General features: G+C 37.4%; 1 pseudogene; it reads right to left on the reverse strand.

Annotated features, from left to right (window-relative positions):
* Window positions 1-534: 534 nt before the first annotated feature.
* Window positions 535-21,174, reverse strand: LOC147646550 (receptor expression-enhancing protein 3-like; annotated as a pseudogene).
* Between the last annotated feature and the right edge of the window lie 3,745 nt (window positions 21,175-24,919).

Here is a 24,919-nt window from a genome sequence, read left to right on the forward strand (position 1 = left end):
AAAGTTTCAACAGAATTGGGCAAGAAGAGTAAGTATCAATTGTTTTCCTGGAATGACCCAAAAACTTTTATGAGACTTCACAGAGATTTATACTGGAGTATCTTTAAATTTTGTGATGCATGCACTAGGATGCTAAGTAGGATCTTCTCTTTGTAGATCACAAAGAGTCAGGCTGTTTGTCTATGGCAACTAAAAAATTCTGAATATTTTTTATCTATTAAACAGCAGATGTTTAAGTGTGCACAACACACAGATAATATTATTGTTATCCATACCCCTTTCAAGGCGAACACTTCCTGAAGTTAGGCTTGGTGGTGCCAAAATTAGCATTTCAAATACAGAGTCTGTTTCGTCTCCTCTCCCTTACTCCTTGCTTCATTAATTTCATACATATATTTCCCCTAAACACATCAAACTACAAAAGCTCCAAACTTAGATATTGTTGTCACATGCTTTCTTCCCCATTTAGCATTCTGGAACCCAGTTATTGTTGACAACTTCTCCAATATTAAAAATAAAAATAAATTTCTGCACTATGAATAATGCAGAAATATACACTGCATATACACTGAAAGAACAAACTCAATTAACCAGGATTATACTTGCCTCTTTACGTCCTTTAATAGTTTTCACAGACTTCATACTCTGAGTTCTGCGAAGGCCTCTCTGAGCAAACATTTCATCCTCTGAATGTGTCCTCTCCATCTCTTCATCTGTTTTTATCATCTCCAGGATTTTTTTCCAGTGGGGTTTTGTAACCTTTAAAAAAAAATATTTAAAAAATAGTAGCTGTAACTTTTTGACTTCTAAGAAAGCAGCAATTTTTATCTTGATTTATGCTTTTAGATGATGTGCTTATTTCAAAACAGAAACATCTACTTTGCCACGAGTTTGGTACTTCTAATCCTGCCACTTGGATCCACAAGTATGTAATGCAGTGCTTCTTCAGTTGTCAAGACTGAAATCACAAGTTTGCTGACATCTTCTGCTTTACACTGAACTACAAAAACTTTAGTGATCGTCTAAAGAAGTACCTAAGATTTTAGGACACAATCCACATGAGAAGGTGGTTACACTTATAATAAACCTTTAAAGATCCCTCCCAATACAAACCATTTGATGACTTGCATTCATAGGATCTTTCTGCATACACTCATCCTCCTGCATTTTTAATACCAAAGCTTCTTTCATTTCGGTAACACACCAAAGTACTGTTAAGAGTTGTTAACATACTACAAAACCAGGACCAAGATTATTTCCTAAGACTCTCACTAGAGGGCACTAACTGCTTAAAAATACAATCCGAAAGCTCCTTGGGGTCCAACAGCCTCGAATCTCCACCACAGACCTATCGCAAAGCTACCAAATCCAGTCTGATTCCTTCCTCCACTGAACACTCCTTTTATCCCAGAATCTACTGGCTGTAACACTCAGGAACACCTTTTAGACTCTAAACCAAATTTTATCAATGACCTGTGTACATTTTATCTTAAGCCAATATTTTATTTAGGCTTATCTAATTTTTTTCATCAATTTTTTCCCCTAGAAATTAGAATCACATCATCCATTCCACAGCTACTTGAGACAAACATTCGGTCATTCTCTTCTGCCATTTTAGAGGCAACATGTCTCTGCTTCCAGTACAGTTTCAATTAATCTTTTTCAATACAGAAGATTTGAATCACATCTCTTTCTCTGTTTCAGAGTAGCAGTGTTTGCAGTGACATCAATACTTTTTTATCTGCATTTGTAATACCTGATGCATTGGCATCCCATCTGCCTTTTTCACAGCAAGAGCACTGCCAGCTCAGCATCATCCTACAATCCACATCCTAAAACTAGGCCTTTTAAATCAATTTGCACAGAACTCCTGGCCCAGACAAAAAATAAGATCCAGCTCAGCACAAGAGAATATTGCTACACAGTGTTCCTAAATCTATGCGTACTTTTGATCTTTTTTAAGTTCCTAATGCTGAAGAAAATTCAAAGAAAGCATGAGAGGTGTATGCTAGATGAGACCAGGACCAGAAAAAAATTAATTAAGTTCAACTAGCTGTAAGAAAGCTTTTTGACATTTGAGACTGAATCTCACAATCGGTGATTATTTATATAGTATAAACTGAAGAATTTTTTTAAAAAAATTAGAGCATTTTTAAGCTATTTCAGACAGGTAAATAATGCTCTCTTACTGAGGAACAGATCCTGCACAACAGCTGCAGTGACATTATCTCTAGTGCAGCTCTTTGTGAATTCTTGGCTTTCTCTCCAGCCAGAGGCTCCAGTTCACACTGCCCTGCACAGGATACCTTCTGGAAACTCCAGTTCAGATTAGGTCCCTTCAGCTGGTCACCTATTCCTTAGAATGGGCTAGCACACTATTCATGAAATTCCTTGGACCCCACAAATGCTATCCCTCCCCAAAATGGAGGGATGAGAAGGAATGACAGTCTTAGGTGAAAAGAAATAGCCCAGACCCACTTCTTTTGTGGGAAACAGCAGTTCCTATACATCACAGTCTTGCTATTTAAAAATTACGTAGTTAGCAGACCTTCAGCAAAACCTTCCTTCAAGCATCACAAGCTCAAGGGCAAAGTGATGATGACAATAACAGTATATGTAACATAATAATGAAATAATACTATCTTTCAACAAAACCATATATTGATCACCACACACCATCTTCTGAGTGTTAAAAGACATCAGTCTGTTATGACAACTTGATGCCTTTATTATTCGTATCACCATATACAATTTTACATTTTGATCTATTACTACAAATCTGGTGTTGTGGTTTTAAAGCAGTAACTAAAAAATAACTAGAAAACTTACTTATTTCTTGCTGCGAGATGTGGATTAGAACAAGAGCAAAACAGGCTTAAAACTTAAAAGGAATAAAGAAAGTTTATTAACAAAAACTACAAGAATAAGAAACCAGAATAAAACCTCCAGAACAACCCTTTTCTGCCTCACTACCCAACCATTCCCTTCTTCACATGACAACATAGAGACAAAAAAACTCTTGTTTAAAACAGTCCCAATTCTTGCTAGAGTCTTTTCATCAGTCTTTGTAAAGAAACAGAAGTCTTCTTCTGCTATCTATGGAGTTTCTCACAAGAAAACTATTTCTTTTATAGCTTTTTATTTCTCTGATGCCAGCTGCCTGGAAATTCTGCCATCGGTTCTCTCCTCTCGTTTCACATCACTCTGAGGTGTGTTATGGGTCAAATGAGTCTAGGGATGTCATTTTTAAGGATGAGTCATTCAAAGGCAAAAGTTCTCTTCATGTGTCTCTGTGAGCTACTCTGGAAACAGAAGTGTTCTCTTTGCCTCTTAAAGGCTGCAAATCTTCAACTATTACTTCTCCCCCTCTGTTCCAGCATCTCACAGTACCACAACCACTTCACCATTTGCTCAAAATCCTCACTTTGAAACACTCCATTCCTCCCAATATACTGTCATGAATTAAAGTTTTTTTCAGAACACTACTGTACATCTTCATAGCTTTAACAGAAAAATATTTCAGCTTATTAAAGCATCTTTTTCTTTCTCTACCTCCTCTGAGGCTTAATTCCTTTCTTCACTATCTTTGATAGTTTATAGGGTCTCTTTTACATGCTGATCACTTTCTCTCTCTGGAAAAAAGGATTAATCTGCAAGTCTCATCTGGGTAATGAAAGGGTTAAATCTTGCCCAGGCCTGGTAGGTGGTTCTGTTATCTCTGCCAGAGCGGCGGCTAGAGCTGTCTGTGATGGCCTCTCCTTACTTGGCAGTCTCTGGTAAAACTCAGCAGTGGCAGAAACTGCAGCCGAGCCGGGGGTACTGGCCTGACCTGGCCTGGGCCTGCTCACCTCCCCGCCACTCCCCTCCGTGGCCTTGTCTGGCCTTCTGTGGTGGAGGAGAAGGCTGAGCTGGAACCTGTTACTTCTTCAAAAGCCAGAAACCAAAGAGAACAAGAAATTCTCGGGTTTAGGTCTTAAAGGAGGTGTTCACAGGTTGATCTCACTTTTCAATGGTCAAAACCACTGTCAGTTCTCAGAAATAGCTAGTTATTGGTCGGAGAAAAAACTCCCATCAGCCTCCAGCAGTTTTAACTTCCCTAGCTCTCAAAGCTAATATTAAAGGTGAAGAACTTAACAGATATATATAAAGCAGGAGATTGGGAATACTAGTATCATAAAGTCACCCCAGGACACCTGGTGAAGTAATATTCTATTAGTTTTCTCTTTTATTTACTGAGCTTCCATATGTTTTCATGTTTAACTTCTTTTACATTTGTCACAGAAACACTACTTAATTATATAACGTTTGACTTCCAATTAAGTTTTACTTTGGTAATAAGTTCTTGTTGCCAATTGGCAATGACAGGAGTAATGAATACAGTGTGATTACACTGGGAGTGGATGGGAGAAGAAAGTAATTCAGGAAGAACTGAACTGCCATAATTTACTTTGAGTGTACTCTGTTTAAGTCTACTGGAGTTCTTTGAGGCCTTTTCCATTTAGAAATGGGGTAAATGTATTTCTGCTCTTCCACTTTTGCTTTGGGTGAATTGTTCTTTTAGGCAGGGAAAAGAAAAGATACATGCCTGAAGATTCACTTGCAGAGGCTCTGGTTTTCTTTTTAGCTTCTGGCAATGTCTGATAAGGTCTCTGTCCAACAGACTCATCTCCTTGTATAGTAGTCAAATCATGCATACTGAAACTTCTCAGTTTCTCGGTTATTGCACCTTGGCTCTGAAATACAACAACAGTATCTTTGGAAACCAGGCAGAGGTTTAACTTTGCTGCTCAGCTTGGGTTAAGATGTTTAAGCCCATGCTTCCTTGCTGCACAACAAAATACATTGAACATACACATGCAGCTGCTTTACATCTGATTAAGGTATTACTTTTACCCATGCTTAACTGTACATTGCTTGCAGATGACAAAGTTACACAAGCTAGCAGCTTAATTACAAATGCGACACTTTACTCCTTTAATCAGAGCAAATAAAGACGTGGGTGAGGGCAAGTGCTTAAAAGAAACACACATCAGAAATGTTCACTTCAAACATAGTAGCTTAAGGTAGCATGACAGTAACACCTGCATTTTAAAGAGTATGGTTGAAGATAGTTTTCTTGTTGAGAGCCTGACAGAAGAATGGCTAAGAGAAAAAGGACATGATACTGTAAGATTAGTTAAAGTATGAGGCCTCAGGGTCAGTATGTCCCTGAAGAGAGAGTTACATAGATAACAAGATGTCGAAACTGCCAAAATATGCAGAACTGCAAGCTGAAGATAAAGAACTGGTAACTGCAAGGCAAACCACAAAGAACAACATGCGTCAATGGTAGCACACCAATAATGAGCTGAGTTTTTGCAATATGTATAAGCTAATTAAAAGCATTATAAGTTGTGCATAAGATTTCAATAAACTGATACTTGCTGACCATGATAGCATGAGGCTTGTCTTCCGTGGCTCCGGTAATCCCCGACCTCTGGCGACATTTTCTTCTGCTATTTTATATTTTATCCTCCACAAATCTGAATAAAGTTAAGGAGAAACATGTTAAAAATACACTCTGTAACATTAATTCAAATAACTGAGAAACTAGCAGCACTACAAAAGGAGCTCCAGTTGACAGAAACTTGAAACTACAAAGAGGTCCAGCCTAGACTACAGGATAGCAAGTTCTCTTACTAGTATAGCTTTACTGACATAATACCAATGCAAAATCGAATGCTACACAGGAGAATAGTTAATCACATATGAACATTAAGTATTTCTTCTCCAATTGTCTTCACTTCTTTTCTGTATGGAACATATGGAAATTTCCCTGTTGGAAAGAAAGGTCATCCAGCAGCTCTTTCATCTTACATTAGATGATGTTACTACTAAAGCATTAAAGATTAATTTATTACACAAGCAACTAAAAGAATATGACCACGAGTAAAGTACTCAAAGTCATGTTAAAATAACACCTAATTCTTCCCTCTCTGGCATAAGGCAAAAAATAACCATTTTAGGGAAAGGATAACAAGCCTGTGCATGAATTCCACTTCAAGCAAGTGTTAAAATAGTTAATTTCATTCTTACAAATGAAGATTTTAAGTAAAATTCTTTGTTTGATCAGCATGTTAGCTAGCAGGAGCAGAAACCTGGGTACAATTCCATACAACTTTTTCTGCAACAGCACCAGCAGAAGGCAATTCTGGTGTTGCTGGCCACAGCCGTTTGTTCCCGCACTTATGACAACAACTGTTTGCCATTGGTAGACCAGCATACTGAATTATTCCATGCTAAGAATAGCCATGTAAAGTGAAGAGACAATTGAATGAAAGCTATTTGAGTTTGCTTGGGTACCAAAGGGCAGGAGGGAAAAGTGGCTGAAACCTAATTTTAATTTTCTAATGATTAGCTATTAGTACAGTATATAAAATTAACATAGTGAACAGAGTGCTATTTAAGCACAAGAAACCTATTATAATTCTTACTCCACCATTCATACATTGTCACCAAACAACAACAACAAAGAAAAGGTTTCTTGTGAGAGAAGTAGGAGCCTTAACTTTTCTCTCTCTTTCTACAAACTTGTATGATTACTCAGTTCTCAAAAACTTAAGTACAGCTTGCCTTTGAGTTAAAAATGCACTATGAATGCTGTACAGTGTCTGTATTAAAGGTTATAGAAATTCTGAAGTCAAATTGATTTCCCCAAAATGGCTTAAGACAGGTCTCCTAAGGTTCCTCCTAAGGCAGAAAAAATCCTGCCCTTCCACTACTCCACTTCTTGCACTGAAAAGCATTTCAAGTAAAATACATCAGGAACCAGTTATACTTTATCAGCTGCTAGGACATGGAGAAGAGGACTGGAGAAGGAACTGCTTCTTTTGACAAGTAACAGCTTACAGTATATACATTACTCTGCTATAGCATAAAGACTGTTCATAAGTCCATGTCCAATGCTTGAAGAGGACTTAAGTCTCAGTCACTGAATGCTGGTGAATATGTAAAATGGGCCTAGTTGGTTCACAGCAGAATCCATGCAAATTCAGCACAATTCCACTCACCAAATGTGAAGAGTCTACTTAAAATAGTGACAGAAGCTGGTTTTGGCCAGCAGCAGAAGTATAGAAAGACACTTGTTTAGTTGCCCAGGAAGTTCATTCATCATGTGATATACTACAAAAAGACATTTGGAAATTGTATAGCAACTAAACATAACAACTAAAATACTAAGAATTCACATTACAAGCCTGTAGTTCTTATTCCACTGTAGATAAAGGACTAGATCCAAGCTAGGAACATTCAACCCTATTTTCCAGTGAAGCTTTTGGATATAGAATTTTGTTTTTCAAAGGGAAAAAAAAAGTCAAGGATGTGCCATAAAATAACATCGTGTCCTTAACCAAACTGCATGGTTGAGCTGGAGCTCCTGTGGCACCTCAGAGAGGAGGTAAATGGGCCCTTTGTTTCAGAACTACTTGCCAAGATGGAAAGTTTTACTCAAGTTACACACAGTTACACACAGAAAACATTGAGAAGTTTGAAAGGATATATATACAAGTAATGATGCAGTACACATGCCTGAGAGTCACAGTAGGAATGGGAGATGCACAACAACTGGACAGTCCCCATCACACATACTAACCCTATGTAGATACTCCCTACAGTGCCTCCAGTCTCTATCCCACCCCTGGGAACATCCAGTCTAGCCAAATCAAGATTGATATCTACTTTAACTCCACTGCATAGACTGAAGGACAAATTCAAGGTGTTCTGTGGGAGTGTACATATCACTGTGTTCACACTGCATGTAAGACTTAAGATTCTTCCACCCCCATGCTCAAAAGCAGCTGTTAATTGCTTTCTGCTGAAGCAAAGCGTTCTGTGAAGATCTGGATTACTATCAGCTTAGGATAAAAGTCTGGCTGAAAAATACTAAATTCTTTCCTACTGCAGGAAATGTGTGATTAAATGTTCTCCACTGCAGGAAATGTGAGAGTAACATTCACATTTAAAATAATGCTTTAAGAGCTTTGATATTTTGTTTGAAAGGTCAGAGTTACAGCTTGAAAGCAGCATGTTTGCCCTAAAAACTGAAATTCAGTTGTAGGTGGAGCTGAAGAGGACCTCCTGCTTCCACTCCCATGCCATGGATATGGCAGAAGCTGCCAGCTCTCCCCAGATATACACACTCCAAGATGCTGCTCAGGAGAAGATGGCAGAGCAGTTACCACTGGTGGCCTGTTATACTGACAGTTCCTGCCAGTAAGGAAGGTATACATTAGGTTGCACTCAGGCCAGAGGCTGGTGACTAAATTACAGCATAAAAGATTGAGACACATATATTTACAATGCCAGGGGAAGAAAAAAAAAAATTAAAAAAAAAATTACACAACTTAGCACTAAAATTTCTATGTATGCAAACACTGAAGAGGGATGAACTGTGAAGTCTGTGTGTTGTCTTAAAGAAAATGCAAGTCTTTGAGAATGATTTTTCTTCATTATTCAATAGCATTTCCTAAAACTTACTAACCATTTTTTGGAGTCCACATTCATTAACAGTGACCAATGTGACCAATTAAAGTCATAATATGTTTTTAAATCAATTTTTAAAAATAAATAAAGCCTATTTAAGGATCTCCTTTCAAGACTACTCAGCCTCTGGTATGTTATTAGTATGCAGTCTCATCAGCTGACCCTCATAAATGAAATTCCATTTTCTATTCTGTTATTGAGCATGTGCTTTTACAGTCTGTATGCTTAACCCAGGGAAGTAAACAAACACCACTTTGTCTGCCTCAGGGACTCTTTGTTCTTTAAATTGGACTTGCACCCCCCACTGGCCAGGATCACTGACAGAAGCTGCCTGCCTCCCTTGGACGAGTTCTCAATGGACTCTACAGCATGCAGTACCCACATTCTCAGCTGTTCTCTCCCTGATCCAATCCAAGCTGACAGGGAATGACTTCTGTTCCCTCTCAACCTGGAGAGGGACTCCTGTCCCGTGAATGACCTCTGCAGCATGACAGGCTGTCCCAGCAGGGAGGAAGATGAAAGCAGTACTGCTCCCCATAGTGATACTGGCTGTGTGCCACAGCCGGCTGCAAGATACCTCCTTCCTCTGCCATGTCCTGAGTGGGAACAAGGGGAAGTGTGAGCAAGGCCAGGAGAATAACACTCAATTAGCAAAAGGGCAGCAGATTCAGGATGACTAGAACACATTCAGAAAACACAGCCCTCAAAACATATTATCATCACCAATAACACTTTACAAATTAACACTATTTGTGTAACCCCATAAGCTGTGAAATACCCCCCGAGTATTTCACAGCTTAATTAGCAGTCCCCCTGCTCATAATGATAAAGACACCAGATTTCACTAGTAGCTCAAGAAATCTGAATGCATGGGTTGGCAGAAATTGAAACACAGCGGTAACCATCATCTCAGAAGACCTGAAAAACAGAGGAGTATGAGATGTATCCAAGTATGAGATGTAGAACACTGGAACCTAAGCGCTGTGAATAGAATTCCCCCAAATCCATAAACAACTGAGCTATTGAGGTATCTTGTTTTTGATTCCTTAACTAATAAAAATTTCCTTATATACAAATTCAGCACAGACTATCATCTCTAAATTTCCTGAAATCAGGATTTCACAAAGATTTGTTTTCTGACATGCTTATTTAACACTATTTTGCTCATGTATTTAGTTGGTTTTGAAACACTACATTTTATATGACCAGTGGCTAACTAGTACCAGCTAAAAATACAGTATGAGAATGTAAGCTATAAGTCAATACTCTTGCCAAATACATTTAAATTTAACTATAGGGGAGAGGGTTTAAATCTATGTCAAATTTCAGTAGACTCACCTGGCTGGCTGCTCCAACCTCCCTAACAGAGCCAGCAAGCCTTTTAATGGTAATCCCCTATTCCTTTGACAACCCTTGAAGAAAATCACTCTCTTCCACATTTGATATTCAAAATATTTCAGCAAGTTTCCAAGCCATTTTTAACATCCTCCTAAAGTCACTATAAGCAGTTTTCTTGGACACTTTAGTGTCTTTTGACATAGGTTTAATCTTGCACATGTTTAGCCTCTCCCCCTCTCCTAATTCGAGATCTGCCATGTCAGAATAAGCATGTGTGCTCTATTTAAAAAAAAAATAAAAAAATAAGAATAGTGATGAAAGTGTGTCCTGATCCCACTACTTCAATTCAGTTCCTGAAATCATATAGCATGCTCCACTAGCTCTTGGTGAAGGGATAATAATTTCACCTGCTAGAGGCAGCAGTTAACTCTTGAAAAACAGGGAACAAAATCAAGAACACATGCATTGTGTCCATTTGCTTGCATGAAGCAGGCATGCTCAGCATTTTGGAATGACAAACATAAGAGGCTTAACATGCCAAAATAAAGATTTTATTTATTTTTTTTCAGTGAGTCTTCTCCTTCATCTGTTTAAAAATCATGCCTATTTTAGGTCTTGGTATTGTGGTGGTTTTTTTTCCCAAGCATCTGATCTGCACTGAACTAATTCTGTACAAATATTCATGAGCGTGTTTAACAAGTTTTAACAAAAAGAGCAGGCATCTAGCGAGTCACAGCTGAATAGCAATGAAGTCTAAACATAGACATTTCAGAAAAAGTTATTCATTATTTCAGAAAAAATTGAGGAGATATTGGTGTTATTTATTTTACAGTACTTCAGTTACACCCTAAAAGTTAACAAAGAAATATCCAACCATAGCCAAACATGAAGAACACACACCAATCATAGGAATTCTTACAGGCGCTTCTTGTAATAAATTTGTAATGCAAAGAACTTGAATTTTAGCATTTAGCAATTAAACTTGATTTCCCCATAGAGCACTTTGGGTGTTTGTTTGTTGGGTTTCCTTGGCTTGTTTAAATAACCTATTTTCACTCTGGAGACTTTAATTCCTTTGGAGGTGCATTCTATTGCATTCAAAATTATTTCATGTCTTAAGGCATTATTAAGAATTTGAATAATGAAGAAGAAACCCACAGTGATCAAATGCAATCACTTTCTCAGTATTTTAGGCTCATTATGACCATATTTTAAAACAAAAAGTTACAATGCTATACCACCCACATGCATCTTTAAGAACAGAGAAAATGAGCAAACAAGATATACATGACTACTTTTCCAAAGCTTTTTGAGGTAGCATGTAAAAGTGTAGTTTTTAGGAATGTCTTTTATTTATAATGCAGAAAGTTCACATAGAAGCCCAGACATTTAAGTTAATGACAGCTGTACATACTTGACTTTGACAGCCAGGGATCTCTTCGTTGTTTTCTGTTATCTACAGACAGTGTTCAGGTTTTCAGTGCTGTTACTATGAGCACAATGATTCCATTTATTCCCAGGAAGAAATTAATCATGATTGCCTTAAACCTGTGATTTCACTTGGACATACAACTTTTTCTCTCTATACCTTTTATTTTTTTATTTTTTTATTTTTTTTGTGTGTGTGCGTGTTTGTGTGTGTGTTTTGGTTTGAATTACTATTAGGTAGGATACACATGGTCTGAAGTATATTCCCTTCAGTGGTGCACAAATTGGTTACAATCTTACATATTAGCCTGTATTTTGTCTTTCTAGACCCAGAGCCCTCTGAAATATTAAAGGTAGTGAATTTTTGCGGGAAGGTAATCTAGAAAAAATGACAGATTATTTCATAATTTAATGGCAAATCCATGGCAAAGCAAATGTATTCTAAACACCAATAGGCAGGCTTATGCTTAGCATAATAATTTAATAATTCACTCAAATTGCAAACAGGTTAATTGTGTCAAGATAATTTTTATCGATGGTAGTAGTCCTTCATGCTTAAATTCATTATGTGGCATTACCTCAGGATGATTGGAGAAAAACAGCAGAAAAGCCAGAAGTCCTTTAAAAAGTTTGTTTATCAGTAAGAAAGCACAACACAGACAGAAAAGAAACAATGGACATCTATGTTAAAAGCCTGCACAGAAAACTGAATGGTAACTTTTGAATTTAGAGTAAACCGATCCTCATAATCCAAGAAATAACTGCAAGCCATCTTAAACAAAAAAAACAACAAACGTACTATGAGAAGAGGGCTGCAAGCCTTTAATTGTGTCCCAGGATTTCAATACACTTGCAGAATTTATCTTTTTTATATAAGAGTGGTAAATCCCCAGTGCAATGACACTGTTTGATATCAAGCTCAAAAGCAATTAACGCAAGCAGAAACTTACCTTTACAGCTGCTGTCACTGCAGCAGTTGCTGCCAAATTCAACCCCTGCCTTCCAAAATTCACCATGGTCTCATAGCCTCTTTCTTTGGCTTGGACAATGTACTCATCAATCTCCTAAAAGAAAAACGTATTTAAATTTTAGAGGGCTGTTCATAAGAGAGCAAAGTTACCCCACAGTATTATTTTCCCATCTGTAAAGGAAGACAGAAAAAATATTTAAGAAAATATTTAATGGGATATATCTTTGTATACAGGTGTTTTATTCATTACAACTCTCTCATTTAAAAAATTATTGTATGTGGTCAAACAAGAAGATAAAGTACATCACTTCAGTACAGCTCAGAAACGTTGCAAAATGTTCCTTAGAGAGTGTAAGCGTAACTTGTTGGACAGAAGTTTTTCAAGAAATATCATGCATTTCAAGAAATACCATCATCTTACATGAAGAACTCAGTCAGCTCCCTAGAAAGGTAGAGTCAACTTGCAAAGAACTTCCAAAACCACAGCTTTGAAATAGTTAAGTACCAAGGACAAAACAGTTACGACATTTATCTCCAGCTCTGGTAAATGCCTAGAGTTGAAGATAAAGACTTCAAGGTACTTCCCAATAGTTTGGAGAGTACAGGGAAGTATCCCTCTAGCTCACAAAGTTGCAAGTTGTTTATTGCACAACGTTCAGAATGTCAAGATACTTGCTCTGTTCCTATCAGTGACAATCTTACTACCTGCTTTACCTAATAAAGGCCAAGCCTAGCACTGACCTTCAGGAATGCTCTTTTCTGTAGTGTGAGGTTTCTCAGTGCTTGTCTTCAGACCTTTGCTAATTGCTCTTTCCCCTCATCCAAACAGGATGCTGAAAAAGAGCTAAGCAGAGCTGTGTCCCTGTCATACTTTGACTAAAGCAAACCATCTTCTGGCTATTTTTATGTTTGGGTATTTACTGCTGCAGACTGGTTTACCCTTTAAACAAGTCTCTCCTCTTGTCAGTTTGCAAACCAAAAAAAGTCATTGATGTCAATCATCCTGAGAAGTGTTATTCCTCATTTATGCTAGAAAAAAATGTTAACATTAACAGCTTTTAGTAAAGCTGTGTTCATACATTCACATGCTTGCAGTAGAAAGTTAAACTGTATCACTTCCACTTAACTGGGCTCCTCAGAGTGCATCAAGTAGAGCAGGGCACACGAAACTCTCATGTTAATAGGAAGCAGGACCTGGTCTGCTCAGGCAAGTTAAACAAAAGCATAGACATGGACAATCATGTGCACTTGCTTCCGCTAGTCCAAATTCATGCTGCCTGGCAAGACAGTAACAAGCTACTCTGCTCTTATACTGTATCTAGCAACAGCTTTTATTTCAGCATATGTTGTTTCCATATTAGGCATTAGAAATCTGAGAAGTTATTTATTACCCTTTCTTTAGAAGAAAGCAGTGGGTGGAGGAATTTTCTGTAGATTAAACTTGTCCCTCTAGTATATGGGGAAAGGAGCCAGATAACAAAAGCTGTCTTCAATTCATAGTACAGTGGAAACCTACAGACAAATTAAAGGTTGCACAAAATCAACAACTGCAGTAGAAAATGCACAGTAACTAATCTTTATAAAGAGATCTATTAAAAAACCACAATTATATTAGCATTTAGGATTCTTCAAATACAAGAAGTTACATCAGACAAAAATTAAATGAGTTACGGATTTAAGGACTGTCATTTAAGCAATCAAAACAGTTAATATGCTTGTTTTTCATTATATATTCTTACACAGAGAAATTCTAGGCCATCCTTATAAGAGTTTCATTCTCGTATTCAGTTTCTACAGTGGAGCTAGAAATGTTATAATCCCTACTTCAAGTAACAGTGTATAGCAAATTTGAAAGCAGATGCTGTTCATCTATGCACCAAGATCTTTTCCTGTAAAATGGGCTATTAAATTAACATGACTTCTTTATATAAAATAAATCAATACAACTCAAAAAACATCAGAAACAAATATAGTTTCCTCTACAGTTCATAAAAAGCAGGGTCTTACCAAGAGACTGTTAGGTCAGTTATCGTTTCAGTAACTATATAAAGAGCACACACAATCCAGTACATCATCCAGCGAACCTGAAAATTAAAATAGCATCTTCACTAAGAGCTTTAATTTCACTTTTAGACATGATATACTATACACGGTACAGTTTTTTCAGAGTTAGCACGGCAAGACATTCAACAGTATCTCAGCCTTCATAAACCAGGTATCAGGTGAAATGATCAGGTGAAGATTCCAAAAGATTTCTGTTCATAAGTAGGATTGGTGGCAGCTGCAACAAGCTCAATGAAATGGCTGTGTCACTGGCATCACAAGCTCACATAGGCTGATTTCACAGATTTGATTCTCTCTCTACAAACCTTTAGCGATATAAAAAAACCAGTGCGAGATCAGTAGATTATCCTAAGTATGGAAAACAAATCCCACCATAACACTAACAGATATTTCATTCTCTTCCACACTAAACCATATGTTCATACCATGCACACGAAAGTCAGCATTAGTGAAGCATCCCTTGCTTTCATTTCACAGTATGTGTTATTCAGCTTCACATTACCATTACATTCCACGTGTGTGATTACTGGTATGGTATTAACACGGAGGCAAGGCAACATAAAGAGCATTTGCATGGAGATTTTAATTCTATTTATATGCCAAGAACTACAAAATTCTTGTTAATTAAAAAGTTTATGTGTTAATGCTTCAGGGATTTACAGGTATAAACCTATTTTTGTTTATGGCTTATACTATATATCATTGCTTTGAAATCAGACTTAAAGTTCTTAAAATAGTATAATTTGTTTTATAACAAGTAAGATAATCACTCCTTTTTCTTGAGCATTTGTTCAAATTTGGTTGCGTAAGCTGATTACATGTTTCAGAATAAATACTACAGAAATAGTTCCTATGCATTTGTCTTCCCTAAGCTAGGAGATGCCAAATGCAATGTATTTCCAAAACGGGTCACTGCAAACCACCACTGGTTATTTGTACAAACTGAACATCCACATGTTCTTTAAATTCCTAGGAAAATACCCTGCAACAATACATAACCATTTAGAAACAAACAACCCCCCCAAAAAACCAAACCAGCAAACAGTAAAACAAAACCACCACAACTGTTAGAGACTAGTTTGAGCCCTAAATTCACGGTACTCTCTTTCAAAGGGAGGATATATATATTCCTTTGAAGGTGTGTGTGTGTGTGTATATATATATATATATATATATACATACATACACACCTATATTTTCCATATATATATATATATACACATACATACGCACCTTCCCACAGAGGATGTGGCTCAGATTTAATGTTCCCTTTTAAAACAATCTTATTTGTAGAGGACTTAAGTAACTACTCTAAACCTAATGATACACTGCTGCCTATTTCATGGATGTGCATTATCGTTTAAAACCGCTTCCTCTGTCAGAACCTGAGACCCATATATCTTAAATGCTTTTCTGTGTTTCAGTTTGACAAGAAACTCAGTCATGTGATAACATTTTTCAATTTCTCAGAGGATTTAGATATTTTAGTGTTGAATAAACAAAGACAAATGTACACAACAGCTGAAGTCATTGCTGACAGGCCATGTGATATTTAGACTGGTGACCCTTCCATGAACCAGAGTCAACACCTGAATGAAAATCAAATCTAACCTTGCCCCATCAACTTAAGCAGAATGCAATGCAACCTTTAAGAATCCTTCCAAGACTGTATTTTTCCTCAATATAATTTATCTAGGTTGTTCCTTCTTTAATCAACATCTATTAATCCAATTAAGAACAGTGTAAGTGGAATTTCTCCTGGGCTTCTAGGAACAGTAAAAATGACTTGCAGGAGGGCACAAGAGATCTGCCAGGAGACCTCCTGAGGACTGGGCAAAGATTCTATAAACCACAAATCATATTCTAGTATGCAGTAACTAATGCAGTAGGTACCACAAGTATCAATGATGTAACAAATGAACATGTGTGACTTAGAGGGGTTTTCATAGCAGAAAAAAAGAGAAAAGGACATGAAAAATTGAAGGTCAGAATTCACACTACTGAACACTATCACCTACTTTAAGTAACAGAATCTTCAACCAAGTTTTATATTTCATGTTAAAAAAAGTGATTACAGATTTGTTTAGTTGAGGGTTTTTTTCCTAGCATCCAAGTGTTAAGCTCATCTTTGTTGGTTTTGTCTGAAGCACATTCTTTCAGGTCAGGATTTTGAAGCCAGTATTTGAAAAGGCTGGTCTGTTCAGACATAAAAACTACATTTCAGATGCTTATTTCAAGTGCTTTGGTGCAATACAGTGAAAAAACATCTCAAATATCTTAGTCAACTCCATTAAACAAGGATAATTGCAAGAACAAATAAATCTCCTCAAAGGCCTAGATTCTAATTTTTAGCACTGAAGTCCGTAAGTTTTTTAAATTACCATAAGCAGCACAACACCTTTTTTCCCCCCAGAAATAATCTTTGACCAATTTTCTACATCATGACCTACACAACAAGTCAAGATGTCTAGTCTTTTTGTTTGGTTGGTTTTTAGTGGTGGAAGTAGTGGCTGGGTAAAATATTTTACTGTTAAAAAGCTCTTATCAATTCAGCAACAAACATAGATGGCTTCTGAGCCACACAAAACCCTGGAAAGGAAGTTGTGCTTGGACCATAATGTGAGTGGCGGCAGACTTGTGCCATTTGGAAAGCAACATTTAAATCTAAAACCTTTACTGTGAAAGAAGATTAACCAGTTGGGAAGACGACAGCCATGGATCATCCCTAAAAGGTATCTGGACAGTCAACCCAATCACCAATGAAATGATAAGAATGCGTCAAAAAATCTCCACCGATTCCCACAAAATCCCACAAAATTCCCTAAATCTTCTCAAAACACGACCAAATTCTAGAAAAAATCCCACCAAATCTCCACAAATTCCCACAAAATACATGAAAAATTCCTCAAGATCCCTAAATCGCCTCAATATTCCACAAAATTCCACAAAAATCCCACAAAACCTCCACAAGTTTCCACAAAATCTAAGAAAAATTCCTCAAAATTCTTCAAGTCTGTTCAGAATCCCACAGAATTCCAGAAATATCCTAAAAAATTCCTGGGAAGTGCCACAAAATTCCCTAAATGTTCTCAAAACCATACCAATTCACAGGAACATCCCACAAAATCTCCACCGATTCCCACAAAATCCCATAAAATTCCCTAAATCTTCTCAAAACACAACCAAATTCTAGAAAAATCCCACCAAATCTCCACAAATTCCCACAAAATACATGAAAAATCCCTCAAGATCCCTAAATCACCTCAATATCCCACAAAATTCCACAAAAATCACACAAAACCTCCACAAGTTTCCACAAAATCTAAGAAAAATTCCTCAAAATTCTTCAAGTCTCCTCAGAATCCCACACAATTCCAGAAAAATCCCCACAAAATTCCAGAGATGTCCCACAAAATTCCCTATATCATTTCAAAACCCTACCAATTCACAGGAATGTCCCACAAAATCTCCACCAATTCCCAGAACATCCCACAAAAATCCCACAAAAATCCCTGAATCTTCTGAAAACTCGACCAAATTCCAGAAACACCGCATAAAATCACCACAGTTTCCCACAAAATTCAAGGAAAACACCACACAATTCCCTAAATCTTTTCAAAATACCACAAAATTCTTGAAAAGCCCCACCAAATTCCAGAAACATCCCACAAAATGACCTAAATCATTCCAAAACTCTACCAAATTCCACAAAAATCCCACAGAATCTCCACAAATTCCCAAAGAATACATGATAAATTTGTGATAATTTCTCAATTCTCTGCAGAATCCCACAAAATTCCTGAAAAGTCCCCCATGTTCCAAAAACATCCCACAAAATCTCCTCAATATCCAACAAAATTCCAGAGAAATCCCACAAAATTGCCTAAATCTTCTTAAAACTCTACCAAATTCCAAAAAATCACACCAAATCTCCACAAATTCTCACAGAATACATGAAAAATCCCTCAAGATCCCTAAATCGCCTCAATATCCCACAAAATTCCACAAAAATCACACAAAACCTCCACAAGTTTCCACAAAATCTAAGAAAAATTCCTCAAAATTCTTCGTCTCCCCAGAATCCCACAGAATTCTTGAAAAACCCCACAAATTTCCAGAGAAGTCCCACAAAATTCCCTATATCATTTCAAAACCCTACCAATTCACAGGAATGCCCCACAAAATCTCCAATTCCCAGAACATCCGACAAAATTCCCACAAAAATCCCTAAATCTTCTGAAAACTCAACCAAACCTGTAGAGATTTTGTGGGATTTTTGTGGAATTGTGTGGGATATTGAGGTGATTTAGGGATCTTGAGGGATTTTTCATGTATTTTGTGGGAATTTGTGGAGATTTGGTGGGATTTTTCTAGAATTTGGTCGTGTTTTGAGAAGATTTAGGGAATTTTGTGGGATTTTGTGGGAATCGGTGGAGATTTTGTGGGATGTTCCTGTGAATTGGTATGGTTTTGAGAACATTTAGGGAATTTTGTGGCACTTCCCAGGAATTCTGTAGGATTTTTCTGGAATTCTGTGGAGTTCTGAACAGACTTGAAGAATTTTGAGGAATTTTTCTTAGATTTTGTGGAAACTTGTGGAGGTTTTGTGGGATTTTTGTGGAATTTTGTGGGATATTGAGGCGATTTAGGGATCTTGAGGGATTTTTCATGTATTTTGTGGGAATTTGTGGAGATTTGGTGGGATATTTTTCTAGAATTTGGTCGTGCTTTGGGAAGATTTAGGGAATTTTGTGGGATTTTTCCTGGAATTTTGTTGGATATTGAGGAGATATTGTGGGATGTTTGTGGAACTTTGAGGGACTTTTCTGTTGAAGGACCCCCGAGCTGTTCACCAGTCTTCACAGAAGTAATTGTGAATGCCCTTTATTTCTATTATTAACACACCTTTTATAGGGTTCTACAGGGTCTGCGGGCAAAGCAAGCTACTATTGGCTAAGACACACAGTTTACGTATTTTCCCCTACAGGCAAGGATATTGTTTTGCTTTACTCTCTCTTCTGCAGGCAAGTTTCAAGGATTTTAGCCCTTAATATCAGGATGTATTTCAAAGGCTGGTTTGTGCAGACAGGTCTTTACTAATATATAAAATATATCAACAATTCCCCCTTTCTCTTTTTGCACAAACCAGGCTTTGGATAAGATAACACACAACTTAGACTGTCATCTCAATTAACATTATAAATAAAGTCCGTCCCCCTTCTAGCACAAGAGACCTCCACCATCCGGTGATGCCCCAGCTGGCGAACCAACTTCCAATGGTGTCACTATCTTCTTTCAGGGCATGTAACCCATTCTGTAGCTGTTGCAGTTTCTTATGGATGGAAGCTGAATGATCAGTAAGATCCAAGCAGCACATGCCTTCAATCTCCCCACAACCACGTCCCTGTGCCAAGAGCAAAAGGTCCATTGCAGCTCGATTTCATAATACTGCATGACATACACTACTCACATCGGCTGAAAGCTCACTTAACCTTGTGGATGTTAAGTTCAATCCTTCCTTAGTCCAGCAAGCGAGCCTTTTTAGGGTGGCTAAACTTTCATTCATTCAGGCTTCGCTTTGACTGTTCGATGTTCTTCATTTTGCTAGCTATATTCAGCAATTGATGTAAGCTTGGGTGGAAAAAGATTAAGTTTCCCAAGATAACAGGGTCTTCTATGTGGACTAGCAGGAATCCCATTCCATGCCCTATCCCCACAGATTAGGAAATTGGAACTAGGTAATCGCTTTGATAATTGTCTTGTGAGATTGCACCCCGAACAAAGGCTTTACTTTCAATGGTAGTAATGAGATCAGCTATAGGGTTGACTGCAGCTCAGGGCTACATTACTTTGTTAGAATGACTTTTTGTCAGGGGTTCAAACATTATGCATCCACCTGTGGTATTGGTGGAACTTAACAAATCTAATTCTTCTGGGGGTTGTAACATTGAGAACTTTGGTAATTTTTGCTTGCCAACAGGCTTCAGGTTGTCTTAATGTGAAGCCAACAGTGCAATTGCACTCTTGCAACATTGCCAATCGATTCAGTTGAGTCTCATTACTAATTAAACCTTTAAATGCTGGAGGATCCCATTCAGGGACTCCTACGAGACAGGTGCGAAAGGATCTCCAGGGGTGGCTAGGCTCAAATACATAGACCTTTGGCCAGTTCAATGTGCCAGTGACCCATATGTTCTGCCGCTTTTAGATGTTAGTTAGCAGACAGTTGGTTGGGACTATACACAACACAATTACCATAATCAGTTTGTTCCATGTAAATGACATATTTGCAAACTTACAGCTAAAACTTCAATCGTTAAATGAACTTTCAAAGATGCTTACACTGACTCTTGAAGGGGGAATACTTATACTTTATCCTAACATAACAATTACTACACAGGCTAAACTTGTTATCTTAATCTATTATCTACCTTTAACACACGTGCTCTGGTATATATGTAGTCTAAGCGTGAAAGCAATTTGCTAAAAGGGTAAACACACAACTACAATTTGCTTTATATACAGTTAAATGGAGTCTTTACACTTTTTTTAGATCTTCCACAGCATTTCTCCAACATGATTCAGTCCTGGAACGTTCACTGCTCCCGTGATGTCAGCTGGCAGATGATCGGTGACTGAGGGCTTTGATGTTCAAGTTGTTCTTCAAAACCTTCTAAATCTTAAAACAAAGGATACCTGAAAAATTGGTAGAGACACAACACCATAATAACAACATAAAATTTCTGTTGGTAAACTACCTGTGTAGTGTTCAGACAAAACTTTGTCCTGACAGGTCTACTTCTGATCCAGGTCGAGTACCAAGGCTTTGTGATGACTTCTCTGTTCACTGGATCTCATGTGTTCAGAGGCACACAGTCTGGTCAGATGGACAGGTGACCTTTTTGAACCTGCCAACAAAACACAGACACTTCTCCCCTTGAAGTTAATGAGTTACACTAACTAAATGCTTTTAAGGCATCAATCTCCCCCGTTTTCTTAAAAAGAATAAAATGAGATGTACTTCTGTTATAAACATCAACATCAACACAAAACCATATACACAATTAATAAGAACTTATACCAGTTAAAAATCAATTAAATAATAAACATTATTAATAACATATGTAATATAAAACTACTATTAATTACTAAAACACTGCACTAGCATCCCATAGTTAGCAAACAAATAGAAAGAAAACAATCAGTGAAGGATTGGGTAATCACCTCCGGAAATGATTCTCCAAGCTCACTTCAAAATTGATCCAGCTGTCATATCAATAGGGTCAAATTGCTGAGTCAAAAAGTGACTCAAATACTGATTTGGTACAGAAAACATCTGGATCTGCTGGCAAACCTTCCCTCCAGGTAAAGTCAAGGCTTGGCCAGGGCCTGGCTTTAAACTGGAAAGATGCCTCTTAACATATTTCTAGAACAAGGTTCTCAACAGTAGCAGCTATGAGATGCTTACAGCACAGCAAACTGTTAAAATACATTTGTACAAATCAAATGATCAGAAGCCTTAGGTACCAGATCAATTAAACCATGCAGCAGTTGGTTTAATCTGCAGCCTCTCCTATGGCAGCTGATCCTCAGCAATGATACATCTTAAAATTCTGGAAACACTGAAAAATAAGGAAGCTATAACAAACAAAACTGCAGAGATTGCAACAACCAATAGAGCTCCTGGTGAAGTCAAGGGTGTCACAGACTGCATTCACTTCTATCCACAAGCAGGTGTTCACCAGTGTTCCATCACTGCTGTTTCAGTTGTGGCTGTCTTCATATCTCTAGGAAAATAACTATACTTTGCAGTTTAAACAAGTGTCTCCAATAAAACATAAAACAATTTAAATTAAACAATATTTAAACCTACCAATAATTATATATGATAAAAGGAAATAACAAACTTAACCTTAAAAGAATATCTAAGTTAGAAAACTTAACTTAAAAACATTCAAGCCTAAACATTATAAAACTTAACTATCCTTAATTCTATTAAGACTTAATCTATATTAAATAAAAACATAATATTATTCTGTTAGTACAAAAAGCAACTAAAAGTTTGATATATACTTTTTAAACACAATATAACAGTAACATGAATTCACTATAAAGATTAAAAGAATGTAACAAATACATCACAATTCTATGTCATCTAGCTTTGAGAATAACCCACAATAACTGCAAATGTTACTAAAAATACTTATTCATAACAGGAATTTGCCTAGTATATGCTTAAATTGGTTAGGATGTTAAAGTGCAGTTTTTCTAGAGAAAAACCACAACAACACAGGATTTGGCAAGTTGCCATTTAGCTTTTGTAGCACTTTTCAAAAGTACTACATTTACATTTTTTCAGAAACATCAAGTCCAATTCTTAAACTAAAACCCCAAATCCAAATTGGTGTATATGCAGTTATATGTGTTTTATATAACTTAAAAGAACTTACATTAAAATTACCTTATTAAAATTGTAGAAAAAACAAGCAAATAGATAATATATACTTTAACTTAACTTTGTCTTGTACAGTAAAGTTCTCTTAACTAATTATTTTTTAAACCACAAATCTCTTCTGCAGATAACATTAATTTGAAGGTTTTCCTAGAAGCTGTAAATCACACCATATTTTAAACTTGGGTTCTAAAACAAATTATTGCAAGGCAACTTCTGTTAAACACCTTTTCTTTCTTTTTTTTTTTTTCTTTCTTTTTTTTCACTTTCAAAGAATCACAGTAACTTCTCAGTAAAATCCTAAAAACTGCAATTGCATAAACTCATAATTACTTAAAACACAGAATTAACTCTAAAATGGTATATAAAAACATTTTGAAAACCCAATAAATTATGACTTTTTAACAAACTGGGTATTGTCCGGGTGCTTCTTCTTAGAGAGGGAGCGGTGGGGTGGACTGCCCACTCTGCTGCTGCTGCAACTCTGCTCTTATGTTCCTTTACATTCTCTACATACTCTTGCATCTAGGAAAAACGGAGAGAAAGAAAAAAAACCTCACAAAGTTAACTTTAACAAATGCAGTTTTTTCTCTCAATCTCTCTTGTTCGCAGATAGGGGAAAAAAGGGCACGATTTTACAAAAGCAGGCGATTTTACACGTAAAGTCTCTCATGGCCAGGTGCTAACAACAGCGATCATTGCAGCTTATCAGCGTGGCCTTGGAACTTTTCTTGCTGCTGCTTCTACCCCCAGGGTGCCTTTGTTCTCACAGAGCCCACATCTGTGCTCCCCCATGTCCCCCTGGTTCGGGTGGAAACCAATCTAAATTTGGCTTCTTTTTTTCCAGGGTGGTAAAGATGGAACTTAAATAAGATTGTAATGCTAAAAGTGACTCCAAAAATGAAGCAAATATTTCTGGATGTATCACATCCTGCCATAACTGAACAGATTCTGTTCGTTGTTTCAGCGTTCGCTGTGGAACTTTTTTCTCATTATTTTCTTCTCTTTGACTCTCCCTCCCTCTTTCCAAGGGCAGCATAGATAGGATTCCTTGCCCAGAAGTGGGAGGTAAAGGCATCTGCCGCTGTGACGCAGGTAGAATTACGGGGCTCACAGCCTCAGCATATCTTGCTTTTCTGTCTTTTAAGGTATTAATTGCAATCTGCCAAGTTCAACCGAGAGACAGTGTCCTTGCTCTTTTCTGTAATTGCCATTTCCCATATCAGAGCCGATATATCAGTCCGTTCTTGCACCGCAAAAAGCAGTGTGAGCACTGCAAATGCCCATGACAATTAGCCCATATAATGAGCATATCCAGGTCCTTTTCCTGGGCTGCTTTGCCTCGTTTAACGAGGATGCAGAGAAGCAGTTTTTTAACTGCCGCAAACTCTGCCTCCATGCTGACGGCCACCCGCAAGACGGAAGGTTGTGGCCCTTCTACCACGTCCTTGCCTTCCTGGGCCACCCCCAGCAGCCTGACTTTCCACGTCCTACCGCTCAGCGTTTCACCGCGCTCAGGCTGCTTATCCGGTGCTGATCCAAGCCCGCGACGTCTAATGCCCAGATCCACTCCGCTGACTCCAAAGCCCCTCTGCCCACAGGGGTGTCTCTGGTCGGAGCGCCAGATGTTGAAGGATACGCGAGCTGTTCACCAGTCTTCACAGAAGTAATTGTGAATGCTCTTTATTTCTATTATTAACACACCTTTTATAGGGTTCTACAGGGTCTGCGGGCAGAGCAAGCTACTATTGGCTAAGACACACAGTTTACATATTTTCCCCTACACACAAGGATATTGTTTTGCTTTACTCTCTCTTCTGCAGGCAAGTTTCAAGGATTTTAGCCCTTAATATCAGGATGTATTTCAAAGGCTGGTTTGTGCAGACAGGCCTTTACTAATATATAAAATATATCAACACTTTTCAAGAATTTTGGGGGATTCTGCAGAGAATTGACGAATTATCACGAATTTTTCATGTATTCTTTGGGAATTTGTGGAGATTCTGTGGGATTTTTGTGGAATTTGGTAGAGTTTTGGAATGATTTAGGTCATTTTGTGGGATATTTCTGGAATTTGGTGGGGCTTTTCAAAAATTTTGTGGTATTTTGAAAAGAGTTAGGGAATTTTGTGGTGTTTTCCTTGAATT

Source organism: Cyanistes caeruleus, unplaced genomic scaffold (assembly GCF_971803275.1).
Source record: "Cyanistes caeruleus unplaced genomic scaffold, bCyaCae1.hap1.1 HAP1_SCAFFOLD_93, whole genome shotgun sequence".
Lineage (NCBI taxonomy): Eukaryota > Metazoa > Chordata > Aves > Passeriformes > Paridae > Cyanistes > Cyanistes caeruleus.